Here is an 18,453-nt window from a genome sequence, read left to right on the forward strand (position 1 = left end):
GATAGATGTTTTCTCATTCTTTGAACTCCAGCGTCTTCCCATGACCCTGCATGTTCAGATGGCTCTCTACCACTCATCTCTCCTCCTCTTCACCTACCAAAATAAACTAATATTTCAGTATTTTGCATTTTATTCCACTTCTTCAATCCCCCTGTTGACATAGTAGACATCTTGAAATGGCTGGCCCTCAGCCCATCTAAGCAAGTCCCCCCACAAGTGTTGTGAATTCCATTTTTCTTCCCCTCCTTTCAGGATTTAGTTTCTTGGTTACCTATTCCCTTCTTGTATCTTAAATCTCTCCCTTCATAGAGAGTCTTTGCCATCTCTATTTAAACATGTTCAAATATCTTTATGTTAGTAATAATCTCTTAGCCTATGTTCCCTTCTAGCTACTGCCCTCTTGCCTTTCCTTTACACTGTATTTGACACTTCCTCACCTCACATTCATTCACTAATCCACTGAAATTTGATTTATAAACAGCTTCCCCCCCCACCTCCCGCCCCCCACCACCAATGGCTTAAGTGAAATGACTCTTGCCAAGTCACTAATGAACTGTTAAATGACATGGGCACTTAATTTCTTATTTTACTTGATGTGTGCTTTATTTTCTTGCCAAAGTTTCCTTTCTCTCTCATAAGAGCCTCCTTTACCAGGGCTGCTGTGAGATCACTTTCTTCTGTCCCTTTTCTGACTTTGATGGAAGCCCTTTCTTAGACTTTTAAATTTTTTCCACTTAGTCTCTAAAATTTAGTTTTCCCAAGTATAAATCATGTGGGTATTATATCTATTTTAGGATTCTTAGGAATAAAAAGGTTTGTAATAACATAATTGTATGCTATTGACATAGTTTGGATTGAATAACTAGTAGCTGGTAGAGGAAGTATGGTTGTTAGAACTTTAAACTTTGGGCTCAGACTTTCTGTGTCCAAATCCTATCTTTGCCACTTTTCAGCTTGTGACTTTGGGAAAATTCCTCAACCTGTTTTTTTTTTTTTTTTTTCCTCACCTGTAAGATGGAGATCACAGTAGTACCTGCTTGGTAATGTGAGGATTCAGTGATGTAGTATGCTCGCAGTACTTAGTGTAGTACCTGGTAAATAATAAGTTCTCAATTATTATTAGCTATTAATAAAATATTTTATTACTCATTTGGCCATAAAATGTCCCCAAACCAGCTTTAACTTTCCAATTGTCATTCAGCAACCCCAAGCCTTCCAACCTTTAAAATTTTTTTTTAATTTCTAATTTTTTTCTTGGAGTAGCTTTAATTTCTCTTTTAAAAAGGATTTAAATAATATGAACACATTTGCTCCCAGCAGTTTCTAATTTATTTGCTCAGGATCTCTTATGCTGAGTGAAGGACATCCCTGCATTATACTGCTTACGTTTGTAAAGAAGCCAGGTCTACTCTCATTTTTGGGATTTTTGAAACCACTCAACAGGAGTCTAGAGTGATGAAAAGCCACTGGGACTGGGAACCAGAAGCCCAAGAATCACATCCTTTCTCCTCCATCAACGCATCGTATGACTTTGGTCAACAGCTACCCTTCTGAGCTTTAGTTTCTACAACTGAAAAATGAAAATATCTGCTTTAAATGTAAAGCACATAGAGAAAATATCCAAAATTATGAACTGTGAAAATTTGTAAAGTTCCAAATTATAAAGCACTCTACAAATATAAAACGCACCTAGAATTGCTTTATTTACAATATCCTTTAGCATCTTGATGATCTAAATTTTGGTCATTGCTACAATGTAAATTTATATGTTTTATGGCTTATATAACTGTGCTGCTGTAGTTTCCTGTCCTCACTTAATCTGGGCTCCTGTTTCTAAGCCTTTGATTGCCGCTACTTCTCTATTCCAATGGTTTTGACTATTTTAATCTCAAGGTTTCAAAACTTTTCAAATAATGATTTTTCTCTTCTATCTTAATGGCACATTGAAAGAAAAATCAAAACAAATACTAACTGTCCTTAGAGACATGTAACCAAAAAAAAAAATAAAATAAAATAAAACAAAAACCCTAAACACAAAACAACAACAAAAGCCATAGCTATTAGCTAAAAGCATTGCATCTTGAAAACAACATCGTGTCTCTTCTTGGTTCCAGTATAATACTTTAAAATTGGAAGAGAAAAATAAGACATGAAAAATAACACAGGCAGATTGATGCAAGTACATTTTTGGTGAACACGTTCTCTCTAAGAGGACAATATTGACTGATGAATTTCCACCTGGTATCCAAGCCAACTGTAATTACATTGGCACTAAGGATATGCTCACAGTTGATTCAAATCTGGATTGTACATGACTGTGCCACTTTTTTGTGCTATGTGTAATCAACTGAATGAACAGAATATGAAATACACTTCACACATGCAGTTTGACTAGGAGGAAGATGATTCTGCAAGCACTGACTAAGATTTATCTCTAATGGGTTTTCAGTCAGCTAAACTCGAAAGCTTATAATTTTCTATCAATTTATACTAAATTTTCTCCAATGGAAAGTGCATTGGGGGTGGGTGGGTGGAGATCCACTATTAACTTAGCACCCACAACTTGCCAGTGTGGGAATTTATGCATTTGTATTTCATGTTCAGGTTTTTTTTTTTTTTGATGCAAAATGTCATGAACTTTAAATGGGTCATAGTTTTCTTCTGTCTTTTCCTTAGCTTGTAACTTACCAAAATAGTGGGATGTTTTTCAAAGATCATTAAATGGAATTTTTTTGGTTTTAGTCACACATTTCTACTGCCTTGTTTGCAGAAAATCTTATTTGCTCTTTCTCCAGCTGGAAGTGATCTCTCTCATATACTTTTATTTTTGGAGCTCTTTTAGGGCATGTTTCACTTCCTGTTTTAGCTTATAGATACCTATACATGTTTTATTTTTCCCATTATAATGAAAAACAGCCTTGAGAAAAGATGCTATATACACACTGTACTTCCAGTATCTAGAAGGGATGAGCTGCTTAAAAAGTAGAATAGATAAATAAATCAATAAATTCCTATCTTGAATAACAGCAAAAAAAATTTATAGTGCCTGGGAGTAGACAGAAAGATCTAGTGGAAAGTGTCTTTTGACATGAGTGAAAAAACAACCAACGCTCTTTTCTAATTACTGAGGAGTCTATGAGTTGGTGTGACCTTAGGCAACACGCTTATTCTTTTCTTTTTTTCCCATCTGTAAAATGGAAATATTTTATGTCAACCTCACAGAATCGATGAAAAGCTCTAAGTTAGGAAATATATGTAAAGGTGTTTGTGAACTCCAAAGTGCTATATAAATGTAAGAAATCAAACCATACATGAAGGGGAATCTGGAGCTTTTGCTGTTTCCCACATATAACTGAGTTTGAAGTCCTTAGGAGAAATTTATGAGCCATACATTATCTGGAAGAGTATCTCCTTGTAGTAGGCACTCAGTACACACTTGATGAACTGAATTATTGATAACTTCAACTATCAAAAGCGTTCCCTTAGAGAGTCAGGGAACTGTGCTCTCAGTTGGCACACAGGAATAAGAAACTGACAGCTGGCATGTGACTTTGTGATGGTCTTTGGATTTGTGCTCAGCTGATAATTCCACAGAGCTCTGGATCTATTCCAGAGAGCTGTTTAAAAGAGCTGTATAGGATTTTACCTAGAGGGCTCAGCAGAGACTATTTCTTGAATTGCTCATGAGGAGTGCTCAGAAATTACCCTTAAGCCATCTAGCTACTGGAAATCTAAAAGCTGTCCTAGAGGCAAGAAATACCTAAAATTTAGAGTGGTTAAGGCAAGTAGTTGCTGGAGGCAGGTTTTATTAGTGTTTGCTGCCAAATGGAGTCAGAGAAGTTACTAAGAACTATACCTTTATTTAATATATTCAAAAACTATTTATTGAATGCCTGTTCACTGTTTAGACACAGGGATTCAGGTAAGGGCAAGAAGGATGAAAATTTCTGCCATCATGGATAAAACTCCTTAGGAACAGCTATTGGAAGGTATTCTCACCAGAAGCTAGAGTTAGTAGGTAACTCACTAATGGCAGTTGCTCTCTCCCTTGGATCCATGAATGGCACACATGGACAGGAACACCTAGGGAGGGAAACCAGAGGTTTCTTCACCACCTCAGTGTGAAACATCCTGACATGCATGGAGATCATTCATTTTTAAAAATACACTTTTATTTTCCTAAAAAAAGAAGTTATGGCTTGATTCCCGTGTCAACTTACACTGATTAATTTCTCACATCTGTGTGCAGTTTTCCTCCCTTACATTACTTATCACTTTTTGGCTCCTATAACTTTTCTTAAAGGGAGGATAGACTAGAATTAAGCAAAATTGCCATCATTGCTGGAAAAATCTGTATATAAAGATCCCCATGCTGTAAGAGAAGTCTAAAATTGTTTCTAAAAAATTGAGTGACTCAGTAACATTCTCTTCCCATGGCCTCGTGACATATTTTTTTGACCTATGGTGACTCCCTTGTACTTTTAGACATCGCTATTTAGTATTCATTATAGTACCTTGAAATTATGCCAAAAAATTGAAGAGAGCATGAAAATATTTACAGGATGGAAGTGCATTCTATAGACTCTTGAGTATCACTCCAAGAAGTTGAACGTGTTAGGACAAAATAAGAGAGTTGGGGTTAATTAAATAAAAAATAAAATATTTTTCTTTAAAAGATTTACCATTCAGAATGTTTGCCTATGTGCTAGATTTATTGGTTATAACTTCAGATTAAGAGCGTGGATTTTGAGGTAAGCCTGCTTGGATTTCTACATTAATTAGTTATGTGATCTTGGAAATTTGCTTATTTCTACTCTACACATGAAGAAATTGAGGTTCAGTGAGCTCATTTTTGGTACCTACCTTGTAGGTTGTTAGAAGAATAAAATAATGCAATTAAAACACTTAGCATAGTGCCTACATCCTAATAAACATATATAGCTGTGCAATGATGGAGATATTATTATTCCTAGTCATTTACATCTAGGCATATTTTGGTGAATTCCCTGCCAGATATTGGTTTTGTTATCATATTATACCATTTTAATGATTATGAACAGTGGTGTTTTAAAATCTAAATATCTTTAACTCTTTAAATCTTCTTATGGCTCATTTAAAGAGCTCCTGATTCAAATGGAGATCTACTATCTGCTAAATAGTTTTACAGATTTTTGAAGGAAAAAGGCAATTTTTTCCTTAAGATTACTTTGTCTATTCGGGGTCTTTTGTGTCTCCATACAAATTTTAAAGTTTTTTTGTTCTAGTTCTATGAAAAGTGCCATTGGTAATTTGATAGGGATTGCATTGAATCTGTAGATTGCTTTGGGTGGTAGAGTCATTTTCACAATATTGATTCTTCCAATCCAAGAACATGGTATATCTCTCCATCTGTTTGTGTCACCTTTGATTTCTTTCATTAGTGTCTTATAGTTTTCTGAGTACAGATATTTTGCTTCCTTAGGTAGGTTTATTCCTAGGTATTTTATTCTTTTTGTTGCAATGGTGAATGGGATTATTTCCTTAATTTCTCTTTCTGATCTTTCATTGTTAGTGTAGAGGAATGGAAGAGATTTTTGTGCATTAATTTTGTATCCTGCAACTTTAGCAAATTCATTGATTAGCTCTAGTAGTTTTCTGGTGGCATCTATAAGATTTTCTATATGTAGTTTCATGTCATCTGCAAACTAGGGACTAATTTACTTCTTATTTTCCAATTTCTATTCCTTTTATTTCTTTTTCTTTACTGATTGCTGTGGCTAGGACTTCCAAAACTATGTTGAATAATAGTGGCAAGAGTGGACATCCTTGTCTTGTTCCTGATCTTAGAGGAAATACTTTCAGTTTTTCACCATTGAGAATGATGTTTGCTTGGTTTGGCATATATGGCTTTTAATATGCTGAGGTAGGTTCCCTCTATGCCCACTTTCTAGAGAGTTTTTAATCATAAATGAGTGCTTTGAATTTGGGTGAAGAATCTTATATTGGGCTAGGAAGTACATTGTAAGGATGGATGTCTGGAACTGGACAAGTTACCAGTTATATGGCAAAGTGGATACTGTCACTGGTGGTAAATAGACTGTTGATATTTCTTGGTATGTGCTAGCAGTGCAATTGTTAAGATTTTTTCCATGGTATTCTGGAATGGGTTTCATGTGGAAGTGGAAACACTAACAGTGCAGTGTCTCAGCATTTGAGAGGTACAGGAGAACTGCTGCTAGAAAGACTATGGAAGTGAGTGGCTGTTGATAAGCACCAATGATTGATTGATAAAAGGAAATGATTAGTCAGATCTATTAATCAACAATTTAAGCAAAACTATGAGAGTCAGAGGGGCTCCAAAACATCATTTAAAGAAATTCTTTCTCCCTGAAGCTGGAGGACAAACAGATGAAGATAAGGCACACAGTGGAAGAACTTCATAAAAGGTTAATTCTCAGCCTATACAAGTCTTCTATACCAAGTTTAGCTCTGTTAAGAAAGGAGTGGGATCTTGAATCTTAGAATGAGGGCATTTGGCTATATGCGCTTGAGACCCTTGAACCTTTAGACTACTCTGAATATCCTGAGTCTGGAGAATAGGCCTACTACCCATTGTTGGGATATAGAAGGTGCCCTCCCCCTTGCTTGAAGACCATGCAAAACACTGCTTTCTCTTATTAGGATTGTGCCTCCGCCTCCTTTCTTGCCCACTCTTCTATAATTGAGCTCAAATATTTGCATAGTCCAACTGGGGAAGTATTGACCTGTTAAGGGAAGGTACATAGTATATGTCAAGGAGGATGCAGGACTTGGCTTACATACACTGCCAAGAAATAGAAGAGTATGACTGGTAGGGAATCTTGAGGGTGCTAGATCAAGGGAGTGGAATATAAAGCTGGATTAGGAAATATTTGTCAACATGAAGGCATTTTCCTACGGCACTCTGTGGCCATAGGAAATGGTGCTTATACACAGCTGCCATTTCTATTTGAAAGCTTAGAGAACAATGTCTCCTCATTAAATAAAGCAGAGATGCTACAACTTCCTTCTTCCAACAAATGAGAAAAGTGGGAATGCTAGAGTGGGTCTTCTATACAAAAAGAGAAAAGTCACTAGCTTCCCACACTCCTTAGTATACTTCATTTACCAGGATAACAAGGAATACACTGGGAAGGGAGCTCCTGCATCACTGAGAGCTCAGACATGCTATCAGAACTTGGATCCTTAGTAGTGCTGTGGATTATAGGATCCTGGAATAGTTGAGGCCAGGTGGCAACATTTTACCATCAAAGGCAAGGCTAGAATGTGTACTAGACACTGTCACATTCTTCACTCAGATGCCCTCTTCTTCAGGCATAATTTTCCCCAATTTCTGAGAATATTGGTTACTATTGGCACATAGCTGTGTCCCTTGGCCTCAGGGAACTGTATCATTCAAGGTTGCGCTACCTTGTCCAGAAGACAAGAATCTGCCAATGCCTGGCTGATAGAAGGTCAGGCCCTTTTGATTTAATTTGGGACAATTCCAAAGAGTCCTTCTTGCTTCAGAAAAACCTGCTGGAGCAGTTTAAGTCTCATTTGCAACTTCATTGGTGATGGGATACCATAAACCTAACCAAGTGGGAAAACTAAAGCAGTTGCTACCCTGGTTGTGGTAATTTTGCTAGAGCAGATTAACCCTGCCTTGCCTACAAGGTGTGTAACTATTAGTTTGGTAAATGCATTCTTTTTTTTTTTTTTTTAAATAACGTTTTTTGTTGTTTGTTTTTCTTTGGTTTTGTTGTTTGTTTGTTTGTTTGTTTAATTGGCTGTGTTGGGTCTTTTTTTGCTGTGCACAGGCCTTCTTTGGTTGTGCTAAGTGGGGGCTACTCTTCATTGTGGTGCATGGGCTCCTCATTGTCGTAGCTTCTCTTGTTGCGGAGCATGGGCTCTAGGTGCATGAGCTTCAGTAGTTGCAGCACATGGGCTCAATAGTTGTGGCTCACAGGCTCTAAAGTGCAGGCTCAATAGTCGTGTTGCACGGGCTTAGTTGCTCCGCGGCATGTGGATTTTCCTGGAGCAGGGATTGAACCCGTGTCCCCTGAATTGGCAGGCAGATTCTTAACCACTGCACCACCTTGGAAGCCCTGGTAAATGCATTCTTTTACTTACTCATCACAAAGGAAGATCAGATACAGATTGTATTCATGAGGGAAGGTCAACAGTATACTTTCAAAATCTTACTTAAAGGCTCTGTTAATTCTACTATTTGTCTTAACTTAGTCCAAAGGAACCTCAATTATCTGGAAATTCTGCAGAAGACCATTATCCCCCTATACTGATGACATTATGTTAATGGGATCTCAATGAGCAAGAAATGGCAAGGATTTTGGAAGCTTTGGTAAAGCACTGTGCCCCAGAAGCTAGGAGAGAAACCCTACAAAAATTCAGGGACATGCCACAGTAGTGAAGTGTTTAGGGGTCTGTGGTTCTGGGGTACACCTTTGTATCCCTTCCAGAATATGGGACAATTATTGAACCTTGTACTTTCTACCCCTAAGGAAGCAGCACAAAGTTTGGTAGACACTTTGGGTTTTGTAGCCCACATATTCTACACTTAAGGTTACTTTAATGCTCAATTTATTTGGTGAAATGGAAGGCTTCTCATTTTGAAAGGAACTCAGATTTAAGATCAAGAAAGGGCACTGCACCAGGTCTAGTTTGCAATATGAGCAGTTCTGCTATTGGGGATGTACAGTTTAGCAGATCCATATTCTAGAGTGGTAAAGAAAGATGCTGTTTGGAGTTTCTGACAAGACCAAATAGGAGAAACAAAGTACAGACTCATGAAGTTCTAGAGTAAGGAAAAGCCTTATACATTTTATAACTACTATGCTCCATTCAAACAACTCTTGGCACATTACTGGGCCCTAAGAGAAACTGAGCATCTCACCCTGGGGCCTAGCCTAAGTGACCATGAATTTGAAACTGCCCCTCATGATCTGGGTGCTGCCAGATACACCAAGTCATAAAGTCAGGTAAGTGAGAAGGTATCCATCATATGATGGGATTGGTACATTGTAGGGCTTGTGCAGAAGGCACAAGTAAATTACATGAGCAACTGGCCCAGATAACCATCACGTGACACTATTGTTGATGCTTCTTTTCAGCCTAAATTTTTACATGAAGGGTAGGGGGAGAGTTTCTATGAAGAGATGAAGGAATAAGAGGGTAAACCCAATCACAGATAGGTTGGCTGAAAATGGACAACTGACTCACTATAGCTCCACCTGAGGGTGGCCCTGAAAAACAGTAGTGAGGTGAAATCCTCCTAGGTGGCAGAGCTGTGTGTGGAGAGAAAACTGGCACAAGGCAAGAGTATACATGTGTACCTGGGCAGTGGTGAATAGCTTCACAGGTTTTCCAGGGGCCTGAAAGGAACAAAATTGGAAAATGAAGGACAGAGTATATTTGGGAAGAGATATGGTAATGAACCTATGGGAGTGAACACAAAGGGTGAGGATATTTGTATTGTAATTTAATGACCACCAGAAAGTATACAATTCAGAAAAACTAAACTATCAAGTGGATGAAATGACTTAGGAGATATCTACTGGTCTCTGTCCTTGCCCATTCCAATGCCTGTGCTCAGGCACTATCCAATGAGCTCAGGCACTGGAATGGTTTTAATTACAGGGAAGTTCCCCCAACCCCTTTGCACTGCATTCCTCCAGGTAGACCAAAGCCAGTGACTGACTGACTTGAAAATGCAAAGGGAGTGTAGCCTCCTCTTCTTAAGGTGAGACCAAATCTGTGTTGCTGTTAGCATTCCAGAGTTTCTGCATGGGATCAAACTAAAGCTAGTCTTCAGACAAGAACACATTCTTGTTTGGTTATTTTCTCCACCTTATCTTGCTTATCTCATCCACCTTCTCCTGAGAATACTCCTTCAATAAATAAATTTTACAAGGATCCTGGTCTCAGGCTGTTTCTAGGGAACCTGATTGAAGACAGAAGCCATCAACATAATAGTGGTGTTTGGACCCATGCACGCAGAGTGAGCACAACTCTGGAGAATAACAATAAGGAACAGTAATAGGAAGAAGCACCTAGTTGCTGAGAAGTAGGAAATAAACTAAGAGGGTGTCACAGAAGCCCAAAAGAAATGTTTCCAAGAAAGAAAAGGCAGTTGAAGTGTCAAGTGGAAAGAAAGTTGTAGCAGATGGCATTAGCGCCCCTGCCAGGTTTACTGGACTCTCTTTCACTTTGGAGGTTTGCCCTTGGGCAATTAGACGGGACTTGCCTGCAGGGCCTGGTAGTTACCCCAATGTCTGTTGGGGGTGAAGTACAAAATCTCCAATCCTTCGCTTGATGATGGAACAAACTCTGCGGTACAATTTATGTTTCAGAGCTTCCTGTGGGATCAGGTGGAGGCTAGTCTTGCTTAACCTCTTTCACTTTTCAATCCTAGTTCCCTCACTCCCTTATAGACTCTTCCTGAGAGCTTGGGCTCCTTAGAAACCAAGTCTGAGATTCTGATTCAGACAATTTTTTAAAGGATTGGTAAGACAAGACTTCATAGAAAGTAAGTCTTTGGAAAGTAGGATGTAACTATAAAAGTGAGGCAAAAGTCAAATTAGGCTGGCTAGAGGAACAAATGGAAGGTGAGTTATAGAACTCAATGGATTTAGACAAATATACAAAGCATTCTGTTTTGAAACCAAGCAGAGCCATAGGGGTAGACAGATTTGGGATGAGGGAAAGAGAGGTGTGTATGCCTGCCCAAGTGTGTGTGCAATTGGGTGTATGTAGGTGTTTTAAGATGTCAGATTCTTTAGCATTCTATGTTTACAGAAAATAACCTATGAAAGGGAGAAATTGATGACATTGGAAAAGAGGTGAACCAGTGTCACTGAACACCTGTGTGATTCTCATAAAAATGTATGTGATTAAAAACCACAAACTCAGAATAAAGGATGAATGGAAACATTTTATTTTTTTATCTAGTGAAGGTAGTTGCAATATAGAGCCTCAAATACTCAGAAGCAGCCAAACATTTTGAATAGATAATAATTATAGTTTTCAGTAAAGTGATAAACAGGACCTTAAGAATAATAAGTTGCTGATTGCCTGACTTACGCCTTATTAGATATATTTCTTGTTGCTAGGTATCAGATGTGATAAACTGTATGGCACGTGATGTATGCTATTTTAGGAGTGTACCAATTACTTAAAAAGGCAGACTGATAATATAATCAAATTGGAATGGATGAAGGCAACAAAAATATGGATATGGAAAAAGGAACTAAGTGAGAATTTGAACGTCTTAAATTCAATTAGTATAAAATCGTAAGTAGGCTGTGTGGTAGTGGCTACTACAAAGTTTAGACAACAAGCCCTGTCTCAATGATATTATAATTCTTATCACATACCTGAAATCCTTACAGCAGCACAGGCTCATCATATAAATTTTTCACTCCCATTTGTTTCATCTGTAATTGCCAACTGTCCACAATGGTCATTCATCTTATTTTCCACTTTTTCCTTGTTATTTTTCAAAGAGTCTGTCCTCTTAACTCCAGGAACTCTCACCTATTTACACATTTTCATCTGTTGGATCAATTTAGGAAGTTTGCAAATTGGCAATTCTTCATCATACTCAGCTTATCCTATTTGCTACCATAAATGCAAGCAGATACTTAAGCAGTGGCTCCAAGGCCAAGAGTGTCATACTATCATCCAGTCTGAAATGTGATAAGAACTATTAACTTCATGAAGATCCCTCCCATAATCTTTATACCCCAGGATGTCAGTTCATCTTTGTTTTCTCTTTGGCACTTCCGTTATGTTTTATTTAGAGAAGCAAGTATGAAGAGTTTAAAGGCATCTTGTTCTCAAGCTTCTGGCAATTGCTTGACCTGAAATGTTAAGTTTTGTACTTTGCTTTGTGGGTCAACTGATTCAGACTCTGTCAGGCCCCAGTGGGTTCGTCATTTTAAAGGCCACATGCCATCCAGTGGGACTGTCCTGTCAGTTTCCCCCCTTCCCTGCTACCATCTCAATACAGAGGTCATTCAGTGTGGCCTGGATTGGAGATGACCTTTCTATGAGAGCCAGGTCTTGTAACTGTTTTTCTTATTTACTCTTTATAACAAAAATAATAATTGGTGAGTGTGAAATTTTGTAAAGATAACCCTTCTCCTATAGGTTCAGCCAGAAGACTTTTTGCTAAAGGTATTTACTCACTCTGCTACTACCAGGAATAACTAATGCTCTGTCACTGACTCTAGTCCCTTTCTAAATCCCTTGGTTTCCAGAAGTCATTACTAGTTATTTTCAGATAATTGTAGGGGTAAAAACCTTCCATGCATAAAAAAAGTCATGGGAGGTACTACCTAAATGCAAACCACAGTGTCAGGAATTCTAGATTTTCAGCTTTCCAGAAAACCAGACACACCTTCACAGTTACTCAAGATATTAATGTGTTAAAACTCCAGTCTGATGAATCTAGGTAGATATGGTCATCAAATAGCCAAACGGAAGATGTAATAATTCTGCAAAAAGCATTTGTATTTTGCACTTTTCCCTCTGCCCTATCCTTACCCCTACCTCTTTTTCTTGTCAGTTGTGCTCCTGCTTTAACCACCTTACATAGTTCCTGACTTGAAGTTAAATAAAATGTTGTTCCTTCCCATCTTCAGAGACCTAGAGTATAATGAAGGTGGGGAGAGGTATTCTGTTCATAAGTAGCCACAGGACAATGTATTAAATGTTATGAAAATAGTAAATATAAGGTGCTTTATATTGAGGATGAGACTATCAAAAAGAGAAATTAAAGTCAGATTGTGAGGAAGTAGGGGCAAAACTGAGCTTGTGTTCTTCTGTCATTCTCCTTCTGTATGGAAACCTCTGCTGCTCACTTAGGCTTTCAAACTCCTTTGAGGCTTTCACTATGGACACCCAACCCATCATCAAAGCTTGTAGATCTATCTCCCTAAACACTGGCCTCTTCTCTCCATTTCTTCTCCCACTACTCTTACAGCCCCTCTCTTTAGTTTTTACCAGCCACAAGCATTCTTTACAAAATCATGTTTCCTAGATTTAGAATGCTCTTCCTTGATCACTTGGTTAGGTTTTTCTCCTCCTATGAGAGTATCTGCTCTTGGAGGGCAGGAGTTGTGAATGAGCAAGTGACTTCTTAGCTGAGTCTGTAAGAATGGCTGGGAGTTTCACACCACATGTGTGAAAGAAGGCAGAGGCATGGAAGAGTACCAAGTAATTTGGGAGGTTTGCTGCAATTCTTCCATTAAGGATAAGACTAATGAGAGAACAGACATGTTTAGAGAACTGCAAATAGCTTTGTGTAGTAGTCTAGGTTGAGGAAATGCAGAAGTGACGTTGGAGTAGATTTAGTAAACAACAAAATCACTTATACCAGGCCAAACACTTTGACTTTTTCCTACTTAAAAATCAAACTTCCACTCATTATCTTTAGCCGTGTTTCTCAATCTTGAGTAGTGTAGAAAATCCATACATAGGGAAATATTTTTCAAGGATTTTATTATTAAATGTTATATTTCTTAAATATGTAAGGATGTAAAACTAGTTATAATCTTTTCATACATGAACTCTTTCATGACTATCAAACAAAAAGAAATTTATAAATTAAACAAAAACAATAATAAAAGTCAAAAGATTAACAACAGGAAGTTAAGACAGTGAGTGGTAGTTGGTAAAATTAAATTGCTGGTTTAAATTTAATAGTAGAAGGATGTACTTGCTGGCTATCTATCTATCATCTATCTATCTATCTACACATCCATTCATTCATTTATTCATTCACTCATTCATTCTTTTTATTTGAGCCCCAATAAACCATCCTCAGAGTGACCACCATTATTGGTGTCATTAATATCCTTTCCAGCACGGCTTTGGTTACTGATATATTATTTTGTGGGCCAATGAATTGAATATGATATAGCAAAAAAAAAAAAAAAAAAGCAAGTTAAAGTAAAAATTTTAATCATCATTTAGAGAACATTTTCCCCCTTTAACCATAAGTTATTTTGCATAAAATAGTATGTGCACAAGCAGCTGCTCTAAGTGATTATGCTACCCAGTGCTATAGGGTAGGTACTTTTGTGTTCAGAAATCTCTACTACCCCAAGCCACATGGTAACTCAATTCTTTCAAGACTTTCTCTCACTGAATCACAGTGAAACCTTTGTTCATACCCTATAATGTAATTTAGTCTTTACTTGGTGCCAACTCATCAGCTACATAATGTCTGCCAATGTTTTTGCCTCATTAGACCATAACAATTAAATACATTACTATGATATATATGCTATTTTCCTGTTAAAGTATCAATTTATTAAAAAGTTTTGTTAAAATGCTTTTCAATTTAAAGCATCTTTACTGCAAAAGAATTATTTTACAAAGTAAGAAAAAATAGTGTAAATATACAATGGTATAGGTGGAAAAATTAGATTAGTTGGTGAGTCTCTACCTGTTTCTCCAGGTATATTTTAAGCATTTGAGATTAGGATAGTGATTTATCAAATTTTGATCATTCAAATACTCAATTTTTTTGGGGGGTGCTTTTCTTACTTTATAAAGTTTATATTTCTTAAAATTGTACAAATAATGAACACATCATATACTAGTTAGAAAATAAGAAAAATATTGCAAAGCAAGCAAATAAAAAAACACTGTGAAGCAAAACTTGATAATGTTTTGACACTTTCATATCCAAAGTTTTTTTAGCATGAAATATGTTACTACCCTGTTGAAATCAATCTATTCATATACTTTTATCTCTTTTTTTGACTTTACGTAAAATCATGAGTGTTTCCTATGTATTCCAAAGTTAATTTTAGTTTTTAATGTTTGTGTGCTTGTGCCACAATCTATTAATTTCTTTACATGTGGGTGTTTGTAATTATCACTGTGTAGCAATTATTGCTAGCTTTTTGTGGTGATCACAGATTCTAAGGTGGTCTCCATAAACACCATCTCCTGGTGTTCACACCTTTCAATTCTCCCTCCTTTTAGTGTGGGCAGGACCTGTGACTTGCTTCTAACCAGTAGCACACAGCATAGGAAACAGCATGTGGATATGTTACATTAGACTGTATAGAAAATTCTATGGCTGCCTCTGAAGCAGCAAGCTGCCATACTAGGAGCTGTCCTACAGAAAGGGCCATGTGGCAAGGAACTAAGGTGAACTCTAGCTGACAACCAGCAAGAAATCAGGGCCCACAGACTGGCACCCTGCAAGGAACCGAATGCTGCCAACTTCAACAAACATGTATTGAATGCTAACTATTCATCACATTTATATTATAGAAATATCACTCTAAAACAATGTTGGGGATTGATTGTTCGGAGGTAGGTCAGCAAGACTGAAAATTTGCAGAACTGTCAAGATCATGAATCTGATTAGGAAATAATGAATGTCTGAACTAACGTAAGTGTATGAGGATCGAGTGGAAGATGGAAATGTTTAGGAAATAGAATTAAGTAGAATGCTGCATAAATTTGAGACCTGAGAGTTATTATAGGCTCCCTAATTTTTTCTCAGCTCTTGTATAGCATAATTCACTGGAGTAGATGTCATTTAGTGAGAGTTAAACTATGAGAGATTTCTTTTGAAGGGGGAGAGGGAGGAAGAATTCATTTTGAATTCCTTAATATGCCCATAGGACAACAGGATGGAGATATTCTGCCCTGGCCCCTATCGCCCATGTATGGATCCATGCAAGAGAAGGGGAGATGCTTGGCTTGATTTCCTTAGTTCTTAGGATAAATTGCGGATGCTAAAGATATCACATATAGAGTTTCCTTAACAAATTTTAGCTCTTTGGAAGTGTAAATTTCCCTTAACATATATATCTTTTATTTGCCTTTCACCCTTTCAACTTCTGAACACCCTTTTTGAAAAGGGTACCATCTGTGTAAAGTTAGAATTTGTTATTGTAGATTTGCTGACCAAAACCAGAGGAAAACTATGCTTACCAGAGGAGAATATTTACAATAGGAAGAGAAAAGCGTTAAGAATGGGACATGGGGAATTACATTTTGTCCTTAAAACTTTTAAAAATAAAAGTTATTTTATTTTTTCAGCAAAGAAAATTTAGAAGCTAGAGAAAGGTACCATAAAATGTAGAAAAAATTACCTACATAACTGCAACTAATATCAAAATAGTTTTGTATGTATACTTCTAGCATTTTCCATCAAATTTAAAGTTTTTTATTTTTATTTTTGTATTTAAGTCCATTTGAAATGGGGACAACAATTTCTGAAGATGGTTGGAAGGCTGTGGGAGCAGAAGCAGGTAAAGAACTGGTAGAGAACATCACTGGAGAAGCTAAGGAAAAAATGTCGACTCAATACTGTCAACACGACTGCTATTGAAAACCTTTTATGTGATAATTAGGAAGTCTTAAGTGATTTTAGGTAGAGCAGTTTTATGGGAAAGGTGATTTTAAGGCTCAGTTTAGAGCTGGTTAAATCTGCAGGCTGTTTTCATTAAATAGTGCTTTCAGCATGTGGCTGTTTTGTTCAGCGTAAGGCAATGAAAATGTCAAAACAATAAAGGCCTGCTAAAGAACCTGTAGAATAAAGAACAAATTACAAATCTCTGCCAGAAAAAAATCAGAAAACCCCCAAATGACCCATAATACCCGTAAACCATTTCGTGCCTATCATTGACTCAGTTTCTATATACATTTCTCATGGGGAGAACACTATTTTATTAACACAGTGGTTCTGAGGTGTAGATCCTTCATTGAACATGCAAATCACACAAAAACATGAATAGCATTTTTCATGTAAATTCAAACTGTTGGATCAAAAAATGTGACATTTTAAGATATATGAGCACAGGAATTTTGTTACAAAGCATAGATTGATGGGACTTTTGATTCCATTCTTCAAAGTGTGAATAACTTTAATTTCTTAATTTAGCTAACATATCCTCATCTCTTTGGATTGGAAAGCCCTAGATAACAAGCTAAGAACCTCAAAGATAGCATTTTATTACCTCTGTGACTCTTGATTTGAAGGTGTACTAATTGCTTCTTCTCCTTTCTTTGTTAAAAAAAAAGCCAAGAAGTTTTTTTAAAGTGAACAATTTTACGCATTTAAATCATATACCATATTTTATGATTAAGTGCATTGTGCAGATTGATTCCCCTGGCCAGCACCTCCTGCATATTAGAGAATGTTTCTACCTCCATGTCACTATTACCCCCAATGTCTTGCTCAGATGAAAAAAGGACAATTATAAAGATTATTTTTTTAAATGGAAGTAGAGTTGATTTACAATGTTGTGTTAGTTTCAGTTGTACAGCAAAGTGATTCATATATATTGTATATATATATACACACATATGTATGTATATTCTTTTTAAGATTCTTTCTCATTATAGGCTATTACAAGATATTGAATATAGTTCCCTGTGCTATATAGATAGTAAATCCTTATTGTTTATCTATTTTTTTTCCTGAGTCTCTTCTCATTTTTTATTTTTTAAAAAAGACAGATTTAGGATTTTGTAAGAAATTACTGTTACATTTTTTTAAAATCTGTCAAGTACTACAGTAATGGAATAAATAAATAAGATTTTTTAAAGTTCAATGTTTATAGACGTATTTATAAAAAAATGACTGAATTAGAGGACATTAAATAACGCTGATACACACCAGGAAGGGGTTAGGCAAGGAAAGGCACATCATTTCACCACAAGAAATAAAGACGATAGTTGGAAATTAATGACCAGCCAAAGCTTTAGGTCTTGTGGTATTTTTCCTAGCTCCAGAGGGTCATTACGGTGGAAACTTCTTTATGGTACTCAGCTGAAATAAACAGATGGCAGTTGGAGAATTTTACTCTGTGACTCCAATGTAGTGTTAAAAAGAAAGCACTCTTTTAATAAGTCTGGTGTGTGAGGAGGGAAGGAACAAAAATCCAAAATGGTTTGGTGATACTGAAAATCCTACTGACATATTAAGGAAAGTTAAAAAAAAAAAAAGGTAAAATGAGATTAATCCTCTTGTCCCGCTAAACTGGAACTCTTGCAGTTACAAAGTTAAAATTCCACGTAAACACTTCCTTTCTTGTAAACAGACACAGTATAGATAACTGTGACATTTCACCTCAGGTGAAGCTATATGTCAATATTTAGTGAAAAAGATCTTAGATAATTCCCCTATTTTAGACAGCCCAAGTCCTTGAAAATAGCACTAATCCTCTAGCTGACTGGCTACCTACAACAGCAAAGTGAATATAAGTTTTGACAATGATAAAAGGTTTCCCAAACTAGAGTTCCCAGTTAAACAGATATAGTTACTTTACTGAAAAGTCTAACAAACATCAGCAGAACTTGCTTTGGGTCAACCTCCTACTACCAATTATCTTTCACAAATTTGTGCCAAGAGTCTACCCATTTTTTTCTGTCTGTACTCTGAACCTAGGTTAGTTTGACTGAAAG

The sequence above is a fragment of the Hippopotamus amphibius genome, chromosome 9, assembly GCF_030028045.1.
Source record: "Hippopotamus amphibius kiboko isolate mHipAmp2 chromosome 9, mHipAmp2.hap2, whole genome shotgun sequence".
Classification (NCBI taxonomy): Eukaryota; Metazoa; Chordata; class Mammalia; order Artiodactyla; family Hippopotamidae; genus Hippopotamus; species Hippopotamus amphibius.